We start from the raw sequence: 17894 nt of genomic DNA, 5'->3' as shown, positions 1-17894 counted from the left end.
TGCAGTCCGTGTGCTCCCTTCTGCTTCCCAGATGTTCACACAGGGAAGGTGGGCCCAGGACAATGGATTTTGAGGAGAAGTGACAGTGGCATCAGTCAGTCCCAACCCAAGGCCATTGTCAGGAGTCCTTCTGCCTTCTCTGTGTGGCTCAGGACCTACCTGGGCAGCCACAGAGGTCCCTTGTACCAGATGCCTTAGCTCCTGGGTGGAGGGCGGCCTCCTAACCCATACCTGACTCAATGTGAATGAGAAATGTGCTTTTGGTGATATGAGCTACTAAGTTTTAGGAGACTTTCTGTTGCAGTTCTCACTAATGACCTTGATTAATAAGCGGGCAAGTAACTTGGTTACCAGTGTTGTCCCCAGGGGGCCAAGCTGCTGCATCCCCTGGAGAAGGTGATGGAAAGAAAGACAGAAGGAGGGCTGAGCCCAGAAAACACTTGGGCAGCCAGCGCAGAAGAAAGAAGAAAGGGGCTTCGGTTAAAGTCTGTCTTGTTGAAAGAAACAGATCATCTCTTGGTAACTTAAGTCAAATGTGATGTTATTTTTAAAGTAGTATTTCTCAGGACCAAACAAAGATGAAGCATCTTTGGGCCAGACAAGGACAGACTGAAGGCTCCATGTCCTCAGGAGTCTTGTGACTTCTCCCCTCCCTTCTCTCCAGCTCCCTTTCCTCTTTCCTTGTCTGGGTTCTGCTTCCCGCGATCCCACATGGGGACAGCAGTCCTGACATCAACCTGGTCTTTCAGGAGCACTTGCTGTCATCAGCTGGCTCAATCTCTCTTGAATTGCAAATGCCTCTGAGAGAGAATCGCAGTGGTTCATCCAACCTCCCCGTGTGTTCCCCTTAACTCCATGTGGCCACACTCTTCCCTTCAGTTAGCCCCGGGCCAGAAGCAGCTGTGGGGGGGGGCAATGTCAACCCAGGGCCTGAGCACAGACCTTAGGGGAGGTGGCCACAGAGGACAATTTCTGTGACCGAACTCCTAAAAAATCTAAGAGCTTATGGGAAGCATTATTAATTATGGAGAGGAAAAGACAAAGTCTACATGGAAAGAAAAAGAATGTCAGGCCAGAAGGAAGACAGAATGCAGATGTGAGCCCCAGGATGGAGTCAGAGCCAGATTCAAGAGGCAGGGTGGCCTCAGAGGGTGCCGACCTGTCATGAAGCCGGATAAAGCAGCATCGAAATGGATTGGAGGCATGGGGCCAGTTAACTCGGGCTTCTGTGTGTGCCATACCGCGGACTCGGGGAATGGAATTGGTTCCGCTGCTGCTGATCTAGGCAGTGTCCTTGAAGGAGGTTTAAAAAATAGTGTTCCTCACCAGGGCAGACGCGTCTCCGTGGAGCATTTGTGCAAGTTGCATAAAACAGCTACAACCCCGAGCGAGCCCGATAACGGTTGCCTGAGATCAACCCTCAGAAGCAGCGACATCTGAAAACTGTATCATGCGTGACATGGAACTATTTAGCAAAAACAAATGGTTTATTTTTATACACATTTCACATCTTTAGTATGTCTCCCAAGGAAGGCACATCTGCTTCAGGAAATCACAAATGAAAGCTGAAAAGAGAGCAGAACTATAGAAAAGTGGTTTGTTTTTTTTTTTTTGCAGAATTGTTTTCACAACATTGACTCTGTCTCTGCCTGGGGGAGATGATTTAGTAAGTGAATTTGTTTTGGGATAAAATACATGTTAATAGAAAATCAGTTTATCCTTACCTTTATTAAATGTTTAGAAAATATCAATTTTTAAAACTGCCAAATTACTGGCATGTCTGGGGATGTATCCTGGTGCAGCTCTGGCTGGGGCTGCGTGCAAACAGGGGATAGTCACTGTCTCGTGCTCGGCGCTCGTGCGGATAATGATGGGAAATCAGACTCCCCCAGGAGCTGGGGGGAGAAAACACGGCAAGATTGTAATCGCTACCCTGTATGGTATGAAATGTTGATCCTCAACTTGCCAGAAGATTCCTGCGAGGAAATAGGGGACACTGTTAGAGTTAATCATTTAATTTTGTAGTTATACTTATTTTAGGTTTTAGTCTTAAAGGCAAATTTTCTGAGTGAGGAAAGAATACCCACCCAAGAGACTCTCCTTATCCTCATATCAGAGCATGGTGAACACAGGTCCGGAAACTTCTCTGTACCATATAAGCAACCAACATCTGCACACATGTGACTGACCGTCTCTTCTCCACACAGTAAATTTAAATCTCCCACTCGTTTCTCTTTTTTTCTGACTCTTGGATACCCCTTACCTGGTGTTATCCTGAGGCAGTGAACACTAATTCAATTTGCTGGTTATTTGCTTAAGAAAATCAAGCTGTTTAGGGAGAATCTAATCTGGTGAGAGTGTATAGGCATTACAGAGACTATGAGGTCCAGCAAGAGTGTAGCACCTGTTAGAGAACATCAACTCTCAGTCGTGGCTGGGAGAGGAAGCAGGAGGAGTCACGATTTGGAATTAGATGCACACAGTGGGAGAGACCGACAGGCCAGCTCCAGAATGAATTCCAGTACAACAAGGAAACAGGACCCTAAGGAAGGCACGGGACAGCAGATCCTTTGCAGCCCCCAGATCAGGAAGGGGCAGCAGGATGACAAAACAGACCTCCCCAAGCAAGACAGAGGGAAGAGAGTGGAAAGGAATTCCAAAGCAGGTGAAGGTCAGACATTGGACATATCAGAAGCAAGGGCTAAAAAGTAGGAACCTACCATCAGGGTAGAGGCCAACAGTAACCCCAGGCAGGGATGCTGAGGCTGGAGTGGGGGGTACCTGTGCGCTAACCAGAGGAGAGAGTGTGTCCAGAGAAGTCCCAGAAGCCTGGGACAGAAAACTGGGGAATGCTATCCCAGTGTGAGGGAGTTATAAAGCAGAGGCCCTGACGAGGAGTGCAGAGGGCTGCAGTGTCACAAAAACGGACAGGAAGGGAGAGTTTTAGGGAGGCTGTGCTGGTCACCAGGAAGGGCAAGGAGATCAGAATGAGCTGCTGGGTGGGAGTGGGAGGGAGCTGGAGACCTGGAGAGCGCGCGGGGGACTGGCGGGAACTGGCTGAGCAGCTCTCTGTCCCCTGCTCGAGGACCCTGGCAGACTCACACGAAGGGCATCTTTATGGCAAACGCCACACTCATGGAAGATGAGTCACGTTTTCTTCTTGAGAGTCATCTCACTTGACTCCCAAATGGTACGAGTGTAAATCATTCTTAATTTCAACAGAAACTGGCGTTTGTTTCCAAACAGAACACGAATCTTTTTCTAACCTTGCTGTGGTAAGAGCTCAGTAACACTGAATTTAACTCCTTCCTGTGGTCAATTATTTTATGACAGGGAGATGTCCAAATTTCCATTTGGATCTACTATAGGAATAAGGCTTACAGAACAGGGACCATCAGCTGGGGCACATGTGTAGCCAGACACGGGGCTGTGGGCCAACAGCCGTGGTACAGGAGCCCCACCTGTGATGTCCTTCAGTGTCAGCTGTAGACCCTGTAGACACAGCTCAAGGACGGTCCATGGGCAAACAGTGAGGGACCAAGAGCACAGGAAGTCCCAGGACCCACCTGCGCATGTGATAATGAGTGAACGCACCCCTCCTTGGGCCTTTTGGTGTGGGAGTTAAAAGATATTTTATAAAGATTTCATGTATTTACTTAAGAATGTGCTCGGGGTGAGGGGGGGCAGAGCAGAGGGAAAGCAAGCGAGAGAATCCCAAGCAGACTCCTTGCTGAGCACAGAGCTCAGTCTTAGACATGGGGCTCCATATCTCGACCCTAAGATCATGACCTGAGCAGAAATCAAGAGTCAACTGACAGAGCCACCCAGGTGCCCCCAAAAGATGTTTTTTTAAAAGGCCAGTCTTTGTCAATCACACCTCATGACATACCTGTATTTTTTTAAAAGATTTTATTTATTTATTTGACAGACAGAGATCACAAGTAGTAGGCAGAGAGGCAGAGAGAGAGAGAGGAGGAAGCAGGCTCCCCGTGGAGCAGAGAGCCCGATGCGGGCCTCAATCCCAGGCCCCTGGGAACATGACCTGAGCCGAAGGCAGAGGCTTTTAACCCTCTGAGCCACCCAGGTGCCCCGTACCTGTATATTTTTTAAAAGTTAGAAGCTCTGGGGGAGCCTGGGTGGCTCAGTCAGTTAAGTGGCTGTCTTCTGCTCAGGTCATGATCTCAGGGGCCCAGGATCGAGCCCCACATCAGGCTTCCTGCTCAGAGGGGCGTCTGCTTCTCACTTTCCCTCTGCCCCTTCCCCAGCTCGAGTGTGCTCTTGCCTGCTCTCTCTCTCAGATAAACAAAACCTTAAAAAAAAAAAAAAAGTTAGAAGCTTTGAGTTTAAAACCTTGCCCTATTACTTTCTAACTATGTGATTTTAGGCGAATCTATTTACCACTTTGGTGAGCCTAAGGTTGCTCAGTTACCAACAGGGATAAGAAAATCTCATCTGGCGGTGATTGGGGGGTTGGCTTACAGCTCCTGCCTGTAAAGTGCTGGGCACCAGCACATGCTGGGTGAGTGGAAGCATTGCCATTTTATTAACAAGCAGATCTTTGTCCCTCCAGCCTTAGCAAATACAGCATTCCAATAAAGGACAGCACTATGGACTAATGAAAATGGGGAATTTCATGCTTGGCTGTATGATGCATTTTGTGCAAAGAGGAGTAAAGTGGGCAGAGAAAGAAGCTGGCAGCCGGGCTCATGGTACCACTCACAGAGAATGCCCAGGGAAGGTTACTGCCCAGGGATCCACCAGAATTTCAGGTCCCAAAGTGACAGTCCTTGTTTTGATACATCTTTCCTAGGAATTAGGAAGGGAGGGAGAGAGGAAGGGAAGATGGTAGGAAGAGAGAGAAAGAAAAAAAGGAAGGAAGGAAGGGAGGGAGGAAGAAAGAGAAAGAAAGAGGAAAAGAAAAAGAGAAGAAAAGGAAAGGAAAGGAAGAGAAAGAAAGGGAGAAAAGGAAAGGAAGGAAGGGAGGGAGGGAAGGAGGAATGAGGAAAGGGAAGGGAAGGGAAAGGAAGAAAAGGGAAGGAAGAGAGGGGACCTTAAACTACTAAACCATTAGAGAAGAACGGAGGGGAAAGAGGAATCACACATAAAAGCCAAAATTACAGAAGCCGTTAACTGTGAAATCCAACCAGCAGAAAGGAGAATGAACTCTACAGACACCTTTTAGGGTCCAACATGTCCAGCCAATTAAGGCGTGAATTATGTCACACATGTTCTGCTGCTCTTGCTAAAGTATGAGCTTCAGGGGCATAACTTGCTGAAAAAGTGAGAGAAAATTATGGTTTTTGGAAGCTGATCATACACCCAGTCTGTTGACATGAGATCTCATGTACCACGAGCTGAGAGCTCTGAGTATTTTTCACTGTAAATGCCTGAGTGGATGCACTGTGTCTTCTGACCTTGGAGGCCAGACAGTCCCCTTAAATTACTGAGGGATCCGATGGGAGCCAGGGTGGAGAAAGCGCTCAGCTGAATGTAAAAAGTCAAGCTTGGAGTTTATAATGCCTTTAGCCCTAAGGGATGTTGGCTAAAACAGCCCTGGGCGAAACTCCCAGGCCAGTGGAAGAGAAATCTGAGAAGAAAAACAAGTAGGAGAAAGGAAAAGTTAGAAGAGAATACAGAAGACATTAGTCACGTGATAGGGCTGCAGGTAAGGAAATCTCTCCGGGCTGGCCTGAGAATTCCTGTGCGGAGCGGAACAATGCCCGAAGTACCCCACAGTCACCGTCCATCAGGATGGACAGCATCACGGCAGGTGTTCTTGTACCTTCCTGCTGGATGGGACCACTGTCTGCACATTTCACTTCTGATGGGCCAAAGTCAGGTCAAGGATTGATCTGTCTAGGGAGCAGGGGAAAGGGAGAAGTTATGCTGAGAAGAAGCCTGGGTTATCAGGGACCTTCCCTGAGGGTAAGCAGTTCTCAGAGAACAGGGGTCAACCTGCTGCCCAGTGCTGACCCACCATGTAGAAGAAGGGAGAAGGATGGGCCAGAGAAAGAGGACTCCTCCACCGACACTTTCTCCAGCCACTGATGATTACTGACGGCAAAGACTTCATTTTAAACGGCATGTAAGAGACAAGGAAATTGGAAATGACCCAGATGCCCATCAAAACATGAATTCATCAATCAAATGTGGTATCTGCGTACAACAGAACATCATTCAGCCATAGAAAGGAAGAAATGCTCACACGTATTGCAACATGGATTAACCTTGGAAGCATTGCTGAGCAAACAAATAAGCCGGACACAAAAAGGACAATTATTGTAGGATTTACTCACATGCAGTACCTAGAGCAGTCAAATTTTAGAGACGGGAAGTAGGATGGCAGTTGCCGGAGACCGTGGAGAAAGACAACTGAGGAGGAGTTGATGTTTAGTGGATACAGAATTCCAGTTTGGAAAAATGCAAAAGTTCTAGGATTCTTGCAATGGTTGAACAACAGTATGAATGTTCTTAATGCCACTTGCCTGCATACCAAAAAATAGTTAAACCAGTAAATTTTATGTTATATATACCTTACCACAATTAAAAAGAGAGAGAGAAAAACAAGGAAACGAACATATATGTTATGGTGAAGGGAAATGTCAAATAGAGAACGACACCCAGAATATTTTATTAGAACTTTCTCTGTAAAGAGCAGGTGAATGTTCTTCCTGGGTCCACAGAAACCTGTGCCGCACGCTTCAGTCCCGACACCGGTCATTTAGAGATTGTATGTGCCGTTCTTTCCTTGTTTTCTTTTGCTTTCTTCCGTGCCCTGAAGAGACTACAAAACGCCCACAGTAGGCAGCACCTGCGCTCAGTGTCCTCCGCACATAAATCCCGAACACTAGATCTTCTCCCCAGTCACCGGCCCGAAGAATCCAGAAGCCACAGAGCCCTGGGGAAGGGGGCAGGCCAGGTTTCTAAAGACTGCGCAGACCTGGTCCAGAGAAGGTGCAGTGCTTCAAGCTTACATGAGAAATCGAGGTTTTGATGTAGGAAGTGGACTGGACTTCAGATGAGCCTGCTTGTCCGTGCCAGGAAGTGGCAAGAATAGCTAGAGAATGTGCCGGAACCATTACCGAGTAGAGGGAAAGGGAGTTTTAGCAGGCCAGATTGGAAAGGGAATGTTGCCGGAAGATAACGCTGCTTCCCACTTGCATCCTCCCAAATGCAGCTGGCTCAGTCGCTGACTTTAGCTCACATGTAATCTTTATTTTTTAAAAAAATTATTTATTTGCACGAGAGAGAGCTTGTGAGTGCAAACCAGGGGAGAGGGGGAGGGGGAGAAAGAGAGAGAGAATCTTCAAGCAGACTCCCTGCTGAGTGCAGAGACTGACGTGGGGCTCGATCCCATGACCCTGAGAACATGACGTGAGCTGAAATCAAGAGCTGGATTTTTAGCTGACTGAGTCACCCAGGCCCCCCTCACATTTAACCTTTACAGCAATCTTTAAGAGATAGAGATTGTTATACCTGTACATACAAGAAACCCCAGGTTCAAGGAAGTAAATTAATTTACCCAGGGTTGGTCCCATAAACGAGTTAAAGGGCCAGTGTCTAAAGCCTGTACCTTTCTATTTTGCCAGGCTACCTATATTCACGGACTCGGTGTTTAAAAAATACTCTTAAGGAGCTAGCAGAGGAGTATGCAAAGGACGGGAATGCTAGGACGCTGTCTGTGGCGATGTTTTCTGTGACGCCAGCTAGACAATGACTGTGGGCCGCACGGGGCTGCCAAGAGGATCGCTTTGGCCTCCCAAATGAGGTTTTCTGGAATGCAGGGCCTGAGGGGCTGTCACAATTATGCAGAGGCCCCCCCCCCCCCCCCCCGGCACCACATGTGTCGATAAGGTTTGTCTTTGAGTTCCGTCCTCACCCCTCAGGGAGGGAGTGGAGTACCGGTTGGCGCTTGCTGAGCCTGTGGGGCTCTGGTGATGGTGGCCCGACCTGGGGGTCTGCTCCTTGCCCTCAGTCACCCTGAGCGACATAGTTTCCAGGCTCAGCGCTGACCTGAGGTATTTTCAATAAGTGACAGGTTCCCCCCTTCTCCAGACTGCCATATTTATAGTCCTCGCCTCCCCAGAGCCTCCCTTTTCCTTCTTTCAGTGTCACTGATGGCTTCATCCTCCCCAGAAAACCACTGTCAGAGGAGGTGGTGAGAACATGAGGCCGTTATAGCTTTTTTTTTTTTTTTTTTTGTCCTTCAGCTGCCTCCTCTGTGTCCTTCTGCCTGTGCCGTGGGAGAGCATCCCCTCCTCCAGTTCTCTCGTTCGGTTCAGATTTCTGAAAGCCTGAGGTTCTGAACAGTCTGTGGGTGTTTCTTCCCCGCCGTGCGTGTCACCTGTCTCTTGGGAACTGTTCAGTTCTATTTCCTTCCCCCAACTGGCTCATGAAAGGGCCAAGAAGCAAGAAGTGCTTCGACGGACAAGCTCTCCCACCCACGTCAGCTCTCCTTAGCTCCCAGGACTTTGCCAAAGGTCGACATTCAGAATTCACGGTCTTGCACTCCTGCGGCAAGGGAGGTCGGGAGCTCTTGATGCTGACTAAGTGCTGGAATCACCCAGGGAAGTGCTAAAATGTACGGATGCCACCCCAGACTCACCGCCCTGGGATCTCTGGATGAGTTCCTTGAGCATTGGGTTACCGTAAGGCCTCCCCGGTGCTTCTGGCATTCAGCCGGCATTGCAACACATCTCAAGGCCATGGCTGTTCAAAAGTAGAGAGGCCAAGGCCGGTCCGTGAGCTTGTCACCCACATGAGACCAGACAAAGCTTACACCAGCCCCAAGCATGTCCTTACACCTTCGGTTCAGCCGGCATTGTCTCTGTGGCAAAATGGCCTCAGTGAAAGACAAGGTTCATTGATCAACCTTCAGGTTAAGTTTCCTCATCTCTAACGAAAATTTCGGAAGCTGATTTCTTTGAATAGCACTACTGTGGGCCTGTCCACCAAATCCAGAAATCTTTGGAATTCTCCCTTTTATGCAGCCTCTTTGGAGCCTGGGCACTTCATCTAAACACTTATTGTTGTAGGGCTGAGTACCGCGTGCCAAGCAGATTACACATGTCTATAGAACTAGCGTCACTGTGTTTGAACCCCATCTGCCATGAAAGTGCATATTTTTGTCAGATCATTAAAATGGGCAAATGACCAAATGCTGGATCCCTGGAGGCATGGGGGGTAGGGAAGGGCTTTGTAGTGACCCCAGCTCCGTGGCATAGGTGGGCTGTGCCTTCTCTTATTCTCTCCTCTCGTCTACCAGACAGTTGAGGAGTAGACAGGAATTCATTGACCAATATAGAAAAATATGGAGAATCTCAAGACAGAGAATTCCCTTCCCCTCCACCCCCAAGCCAGAGCCATTGCTTAAAATAATAATAATAATAATAATAATAATAATAATAATAATAATTCCTTCTGGATCATGAAAGCTTTGTTGGAGAGAAAGGGTTATGTTTCACATGTTTCAGGTAAGGCTGAAAGTATAACTAGAACGTGTGAACCTAATGAACCACGACTTATTTTATTTAAGATTTTATTTATTCATTTGAAAGTGAGAGAGAGAGAGGACATGTGGGGGAGTGGAGCAGAAGGAGAGGGAGAGTAGTCTCCACACTGAGCAAAGAGTCCGACACAAGACTCGATCCCAGAGCCCTGAGATCATGACCTGAGCCAAAGGCAGATGCTTAACCAGCTGAGCCACCCAGGTGCCCCTGAACCACCAATTTAAATAAAAGGTAGAAGAGAGTAAAAGACTGTAGGAACTGGAGTCAAGGTAAGCATTCAGTAGGGAAAGGAGAGACTGCACACAGGGCGCCCCTCAGTAGTGGCACAAGAAGAGGATCTCTGCATTTGGAACAGGACGTCATTTTGTGTCCTGGGTCTCTCTCTCTCCCTATTCATCTCGCAGTGTTTCTTAGTGTACCCGCGCCTTAGTGTCTGCGTTTGTAAATGGACCCCAGAGCATTTGCCGCCGGATTGTGGGGAGGTTTCAGTGAGATAATGTGCTCAAAAGCACTTAGCACAGGCACCTGACAGGCACCGTACCAAGTACCATGCCTGGTCGGGGGCATCACAGTGTGCCCTCATGCTGCCTAGAGTCATGTGGGGGAGACGGAGAAGAATCACTTTAGCGGAGGCATAAACGCATCAATTAATATTTCATTCCAAATGGACATGAGGAGAAGGAGCGAGCATAATAGTGAGGCCTTACCGTGTTTGGAGGATTTGGAAGCACTTCCCCACAGAAGTGATGTCAAAGCCAAGGGCTGAAGAAATCAACTTGGTGTGAGAGAGGGAGGAGGTAGGCCTGTAGAACAAAGACTAAGGTAAGAGGAAGAGCCCCTTGTGATGTCAACTCAATTTAAATCAGCCTAAATCAAAAAGGAGTAGACGGGCTCATGTAACTGGGAGGTCCGAGATCAGGCACTGGCTTCCAGCATCAACCCCAACAAACGCCACCACTCCCCTGTCTCTTCTTCATCTCCTGACTCACTTTCTTTCAGCCTGACCTACTTCCTCAAGCAGGCTTTCTTCACATGGTGGAAAAGGTCAGCCCTAGAGATGGGCTTCAAAGCTCTTATCTCAGGAGGCGAAAGACCCTCCTTCTCCTAGGATTCATATTAATTGCCAAAGTAGGGCTCTCCCTGACCCTGACCCCTGCCGTGGAGATAATGCCCAGCTCTGAGCCAGTCCCTGGAGTACTCTGATGTGCCTGGTGGGGACCCATGCTCTTCCCTGTAGGGAAGATGGAGCTAAGGGATCGGTAACCCACTGGACTGGGGAGAGGCATTTCTGAAAGAGGGGGCTGGGTGGGGGAGGCAGCAGATACCCACTGCAGGGAGATTCATGGTATAGTAAACACTTCGGTCTTCACCCTAAGAGCAGTGGAAACTACTTAAGGGTTTTAAACAATGCAGTGAGATCTGTACTTTGATACAAATCACCCTAAGTGCAACAAGGATAATAAACTGGAGGGGACACCGTAGATGTGGGGAGACGAGCTGGGCTCCTTCAGACCGGAGATGATGGTAACTTGGACTAGGTTTGCACAAGCGGAGCTGTAAATAAGGAGATGGGATGAAAATATTTAGAGGGTAGAATCAACAGTAGTTGGGGTAAGAAAGAGAAAGGGGTGGGAGAACCAACCTACAAGGAAGACCATGACTGAGATCTGGGGTATGCTGAGGTTGAGGTATCTTGGGAGACACCCAAGGGGAAGAGATGACCAGGAAGCTTGTATTCTGTGTGGGCCCTGGGTATAATTTTTGAAGACACTGATCGACTGCTGGTAGTCATAGCCATGAGTATAGATGAGATTCACTAGAAGAGTGGGAGGCCTGTGGTAGAAGGAACACAAACACTTAATACATATTTACATGGTTTGAGCTCGGGTCAGACTGGTCCTGCCCATTTACTCAGGTCCCCAGTTTTCTTTTTGTAGGGACACGTTTTCCCTTTCTTCTGTGCACTCACCCACAGCATGCTTCCTAATTTGACCCTTTTAATGGGGTTGTTTTCACAGATTATTTTAAATGACTACATGAACAACAAATTACAGAGATCGAATATACACGTAAAGAGGTTATTGTTGTAATCAAACAAAGCCCGCAACAGTTAATCAGGTGCATGTTTTAATGCTATGCATAGTTTTGATTACGCTGCATACAAATTAGTCTCAAGTGGTGAGCAGGTCACAGCAGTGACTGTCATCAGTACCACTGTGATAGCCCAACCGAATCATATTTTTAGTTTATCTCCGTTTTACCTGATTATCTGTAATCTTTGTTACTGTTGGCCTTGTTCCCTGTGAATCATTCTACCGCCCGTATGTGTACACACACACTCACACACACATGCAGAGTATCATTCATCAGCGGCCAGAGTTACCTATTCCTGACATTCTCTTATCATAGTAGAACAGGTCAGGCTAGGTTGAGGCAAGATGACAGACCCCAAATCATAGCGGCTTACAACAGGAGCTTATTCATTGATAATCAGGTAGAATAGATAAGATTGATAGATAAGATAGATGATAGATAAGGTAGATAGTAGGTAGGTACATAGATAGACCGACAGACAGAGATGGATCTACTGTGTAGCTGTGCTCCCCGCTCTCCACGCCCCCGGACCTAAGCCCATAGGGCAATCTGCACAGTGATCAGTCCAGTCATTGTGGTGAAGGGAACACATGGACTGTGACATGCCTGCCCCTAAGACTTCTCAGAAGTGACACCGAGACCTCACACTCCCTTCATCGGCTGCTGTGAGTTACGTGGCTAGGCAGTGGGGCAGGGGAGAGAATGCTTCCCCAGGGACGGAAGCAAAGACTTGAAACAATAGTCCTTCCATTTCAGCTCCCATTCTGTAACCACTGCTCTGAGCCCAACTCCGAGGGCGTTCTGCTCTCACACGTCCTGACACCGCGGCAGTCCTCTCCCGAAGCCTCATACCGGCGGCTTCTACAGCAGCCGTGCGCAGCCTAAGTCTGCGGGGTGTCCTGGCCATGGAGTGTTTGTGTGGCAGCTGTCCTGGGCCATGAGGCTGTGAGCTGGCTCTCCAGCAGTCACCGTAATGGTGACAGTGATAGCAGTGGTGAATCAGAGAGAGCAATACGGAGCAGTAAAAACATAGATAAGGGGAGAGAATCCACTGAGGTCCTGGTTAATGTTTGAGGTCAGTGCAAAGTATCAACAGTGAAATTATTCCTTTGGATAGCCTAAGATGACTAAAATATTAATTTTTAGGACGTCTCTAGGTATAAGATGAATTTAGGCACCAGCACAAGATTTCCCTTATTCATTAGATTTTAGCAAGCTTTAGAAGTAGTATTCAAACCCACATTAGTTTACACTGCATAACCTTGGCTCCCCATCCCTACCCCTACCCATCCATCTCCCCACTCCTTCCTGTGCCTGCTGGAGTCATGCCTCACCTGGCAGACTCTTCTGTACTGTGCTGCTTTTCCCAATGCCTCCCTTCCCCAGCAGGAGATCCGCTTCTTCGGTTGTGGCGCTCCTAGATGTCTCTGATGGCCCGTAGATGACCATCCCATGGGGTAAAGCATCCTTCACAAAGAAAGGTGTGTCGAGTATGAGGGTGGTTTACAGCTCTTCTCATACTGATGAGTGAGTTTCTATCAATGGATAATGGTGATGTAGGCTTGCTTTTCTTGGGAGAAGACTCAGAAAGCAATGAGGTCTTGGAACCCAAGACGGGAAGAGAATGCTTATGAAGATCAAGAGTCAGAAAGGGAGGCTAAGGAAACAATTATCTTGCTAACAGAACCATTTTTCCGCCATTTTCCTGGCCAAAGCTGGTTTTTGTTGGGGGATGGGTGGCGCACAGTGGGAATGTTCTGTGAGGGTGAGGGGGGACGGTGTTGCATGTAGTAGGCTGGGATGCAGAGCAGAAGCTATGACCCTTACGGACGGGGGTTAGCAAGATCCTGCCCACTGGACTGGCCACAAAGTGTCCGATATTTTGGTCTTTGGCCAGTTTTTTGTGGGCTTGTCAGGTGCAACTTCTGACTGACCTTGGCAGACTCTGTTCATGCCCGTAGCTTACTTGGAGTCCTTGCCTGACCCCAGTAGGATTTCTTTTTCCCCCAGGGATTTCTCCTTTCTGTAGATCCTGGTATGTTTGGTGTACACAGGATAATTATCGAAGGGCACTGGCTTTTGACAGCCCAATTTGTGGCTTCTGTATGATGCAGGCAATTCTCAGACTTGTCTGGTATTTCTGTCTAAAGCTGTTAGACCCCTGACCAATTAATTGACTTTTTTCATTTGCATAGTAAGATAGCCTGAATTTCCATGTAATTGGATCCCTGAGACAGTGAAATTTTGTAGATCAGTTTTAGACGTTTGTTGGACATGTCTCCTCTCGAGATTAGTTTATAAAAATACTATTTAGTTTAAAAAAAATACAATTCAGCCCCTTTCAAATTAGAAAACGTTGGAATTCCTGTGTCAGAACACTCCCATCCACGAGAGCCACTTCCATCAATACCAAGTCATTTCTTGTCGTTTCTGTAATATTGTTCAATTAAGAACAATGTGAAACAAGAAGTGCTCAGAGATGCTGATTCTAATTCTCATCAGCAGTAAAGGTCAGCACTCATTCCATCTAATTCCCCTTCTCTGGGTCTGAGGCCTCATGTTGCTATGCATTTGGGTGATCCAGTTATACAACAAAGTTCCTTGGCCATAAACATCTAAAATGATCGATGGTAGGTTTCACATTAATTTTTCAAGTGCTTTGGTTGCTCTCCGTTATTAGAACATTGGGTCAAGTCATCTTTCTTGAGACAGACATTACCCTTCTAATTTCCCATCGATTTCTAGTCTGTCGATCAGCTGATCTGTTTGGCTTATTTTAGAAAACCACTCGGTAGAGCAGAGCATCTCGCAATTAAATATCTGTCAATTTTATGTCATATGGCTATTGCAACGGTCCAACTCATGTCTCCTTCTGCGTCTGACTGGAGGCTGGTCTGTTTTCAGAGGTGCTCGTGAGGTTCCCTGAAGAGCTGAATGAGGAAGGTCACCTTCAAAATCATCCAGGTGCCATCCTGAAGAAAGTTTGCCCCAAATAATTAGACTGTGGTGTTTGATATTGTCAGAAAACTGAGAACAAGACAGTGGGACTCTGGTTAGAGCGTACGCAACTATTTCTCCTGGAGGGTTGGTGAGGGGGTGCTTAAGGCTTAAACAGGAGACACATACTGTCTCACAGTTCTGGGGGCGGGGAGTCTGACGTCAAGGTGTTGGCAGGGCTGGTTCCTCAGAAGGCTTGGAAGAGAGGTCTGCTCCTGCCTCCTCTCTCCTTCCCTGACTCGTAGATGCCTCACCCCAGTCTCTGCCTTCAAGTCCACACAGAGTTCTCCCCGGGTGAGTCTGTTTCTTCCTGTGGCTGCTTTTCCTTTGTGTGTCCTGTTCCTGCTTTTCTAAGGACACCAGTCATGGGATTCGGATCCACCCTACTCTGATATGATCTCATCTTAACTAATTATCTTTCCAAATTCGTACAGATTTACATGCTTTGCATAATCATACAGATTATGTCATTTCACGTTTCCACTCCAAGTTCACCTCCTCAGAGAGGCCTTCCTTGGCAGCGACTTTTAAAAATAGCCCACTCTCCTCTCCTACTGGGTCCCCTCGCTCTGATCCATTTTCTTGATAGTGTTTCTCCTGCTCTGGAACTACCTGACATATGGATGTTTGTTCCTCGTTTCTCACTTATCCTAAGGACTAAAAAGTCACTGCATGAGAGCGGCGACTTGGTGGATTTGGGTCACCGCACATCCCTGGCACCTGTTAGAGAATAAGCATTAAACAACTCTTTATTTAAGAAATGAATGAACAGCCCTTCAGTCCATACAGGAGAGATTCATGACTATGTCAATTGAAAAAGCCAGATCATGACTCACTACCTCGCTTTGACTGTGGCCAGAGTTGACTAGGCGGTCATACAACTTAAAGACAGGTAGTAAACCTCAATCATAAATGGAATGCAGGCTGTTTTTAATTATTCTTATAAATAAATATTAGAGGGGCGCAGGCGTGGCTTAGTCAGTTACATGTCTGCCTTCGGCTCAGGTCCTGATCCCAGCGTCTTGGGATTGAGCCCCATGTCAGATTCCCTGCTCAGTGGGGAGCCTGCCTCTCCCTCTCTCCCCTAATCGTGCTCTATCTCTCGCCCTCTCTCTCAAATAAATAAATAAAATCTTGAAAAAAAATAAAAATAAATAAATATTAGAAAGTATCGCAATGGTCTCTTTCCCAGTTTATCCTTCCTTACTGGAGAAACCCTGGTGATGAAATTAATTAAATTAGCTTTTCTTTACTCCTTACCTGGCATAAGTCATCATCTGCTACCGGCCAGTAGAAACCTGGCCCCTTTGCAGGATGCATTAAATTCTGGCTCATCTGTTCAAGTGAGTAAGAATAAACATATATATTTATTCTATGGAATACCAAGATGTGCCATTTCTTGGAGTCCACATTGATCTCTACTTCTCTTGACTCAACTTCCTTCTCCCCAGTCAGTGTACTTAGAAAGTTTTCTCCCCAGGCTCCAATATTGGCTTTCACTGGGAGTCAAAATTAAGAACTATGGCTCTGTCTTCTCCTGGCTTCTGGACAGTATAAGGAAATGCATCCTGTCGAGGTAGAAGCCCCTACCCCGGAGGAAGGCGCCGCCCCGGCCTGGACATGTGGGAAAGCAGGGAGCCCCAGTCACAGACGCACAAGTCCTTCTTCTTTGTGGGCATTCACTTCTTTACGTAAATTGTCTTCATCTGCTCAAAAAATGTGTAAGTCATTGTCCATGTCATGCACAGTTAATCATGGCAATTGGAGAGCAGCAGCAGATGACATACACAACAGAAATTGTAACCATTATGGCTAAAGACACAACATGAGGTTAATTTCCCAATGTTGCAAAACAGCCAGCAAATCTGTAAATCGGGGCTGTGGCTGCACATCTTCTGGGAACAATCTATGATCGATGTAAGTGAGGCACATACGCGATAGGGTGTCCGTGTATAAGTGAGGGCTAAGTCAGTTCTCTGTTTTGGTTATATAATCTCATTTACTCACCATAGTTACTTCGATCTAGGTGGAAAGTTTGGAGCTGGAACAACCAATTGGCGATAGTCATCAGAAACACAATGTGCAACAACTGACATTGCTCCCTGAAGAACAGGAGGAGAGAAGATGGTTCCATGAAGCATAGTTAATCCCACACGTTAACCCCAGAACCACCGCATCCAGGAATTTGGAAGATAACATACACCAAGGGGAAGAAAGTAGCAACCTTCAGAACCACCTTTGTGTTCGTTTGCGGAGATACCAAATAGGCTGCAAGGAGTTCGGAGGGTTTATTTATGGACACATGGACGTATATCCACACCTTCCAAGCCTTGCTGGAAAAAAAATCTCCATTAAAGGGATCTTTACTCTGGGGAAAAGACTTACAGAGTTTTACTTGGCTGTCAGCTTAGGAATTCATTCTAGGATGGGCTGATATTCACAAATGTTTCTGAAGCAATTATTTAAACTGTTTATTGACGAATTGAATATTCGAGTCCAGAAAAGTGAAGGAAGGGGGAATTGTCTGTATTCCCACGTCGGCCGTTAGGAATGTACAGAGGCAGGAAGAATTTCAATTGTTTTGCTGGTGAGAGTGAAGTCAAAATGTGTCAAAGCTGCTGCCTCCTTCTGTGGCCCATGTGGAGACTTGTCCCTGAGGAGGAGAGTGTCACTTCACACTTCCAAGATGTGCCATTTCTTGGAGTCCACATTGATCTCTACTTCTCTTGACTCAACTTCCTTCTCCCCAGTCAGTGTACTTAGAAAGTTTTCTCCATCAGAGACTCCATCTGAGAGGACATTTGTCCTGAAAGATGGTCACTAGAACAGCTCTGTGTCATCATCGAGAGGCACCGCTGGGCAGGACCACCTTCTCCTTCATCTCGAGGCAGGAAATAGGATCTGCGGAGCCTTCTGCGGCCAGCACCTGAGTTCCCCCATCTCCCCCTGCCGGGCTGCTGCAAAAGGTAAGTGTGTGTTACGTTGTGTTTATGGCTAAAATGCTCTACAGCCCCCACCAAAGTATCGGGGTCTGGAGGTGATGGGAGTGTTCCCTGCTGTGAAACCAGAGAGGACACTGCTCTTGTCAGCCCCTGCCCCTTACTCTTTGGCTTCTGGAGAGCTCTAGGAGGTGAGCTCCCCTCGAAGCGACGGGGGCTGGTCTGGGGAAATAAGAGCCCTCGTGCCTCCACAGAGGACACCCATGCATGCGTTTAGACTCCAGAATCCTCGGGCCTCAGGCCTGTTCCTAGGGAATCTCTCCGGAGACAGAAACATACCCTCCCAGTGATGGGA

This window comes from Enhydra lutris, unplaced genomic scaffold (assembly GCF_002288905.1).
Source record: "Enhydra lutris kenyoni isolate GAN:26980312 unplaced genomic scaffold, ASM228890v2 scaffoldscaffold34, whole genome shotgun sequence".
In the NCBI taxonomy this organism is placed as follows: domain Eukaryota; kingdom Metazoa; phylum Chordata; class Mammalia; order Carnivora; family Mustelidae; genus Enhydra; species Enhydra lutris.
Note: the sequence above shows the minus strand (reverse complement) of the source record.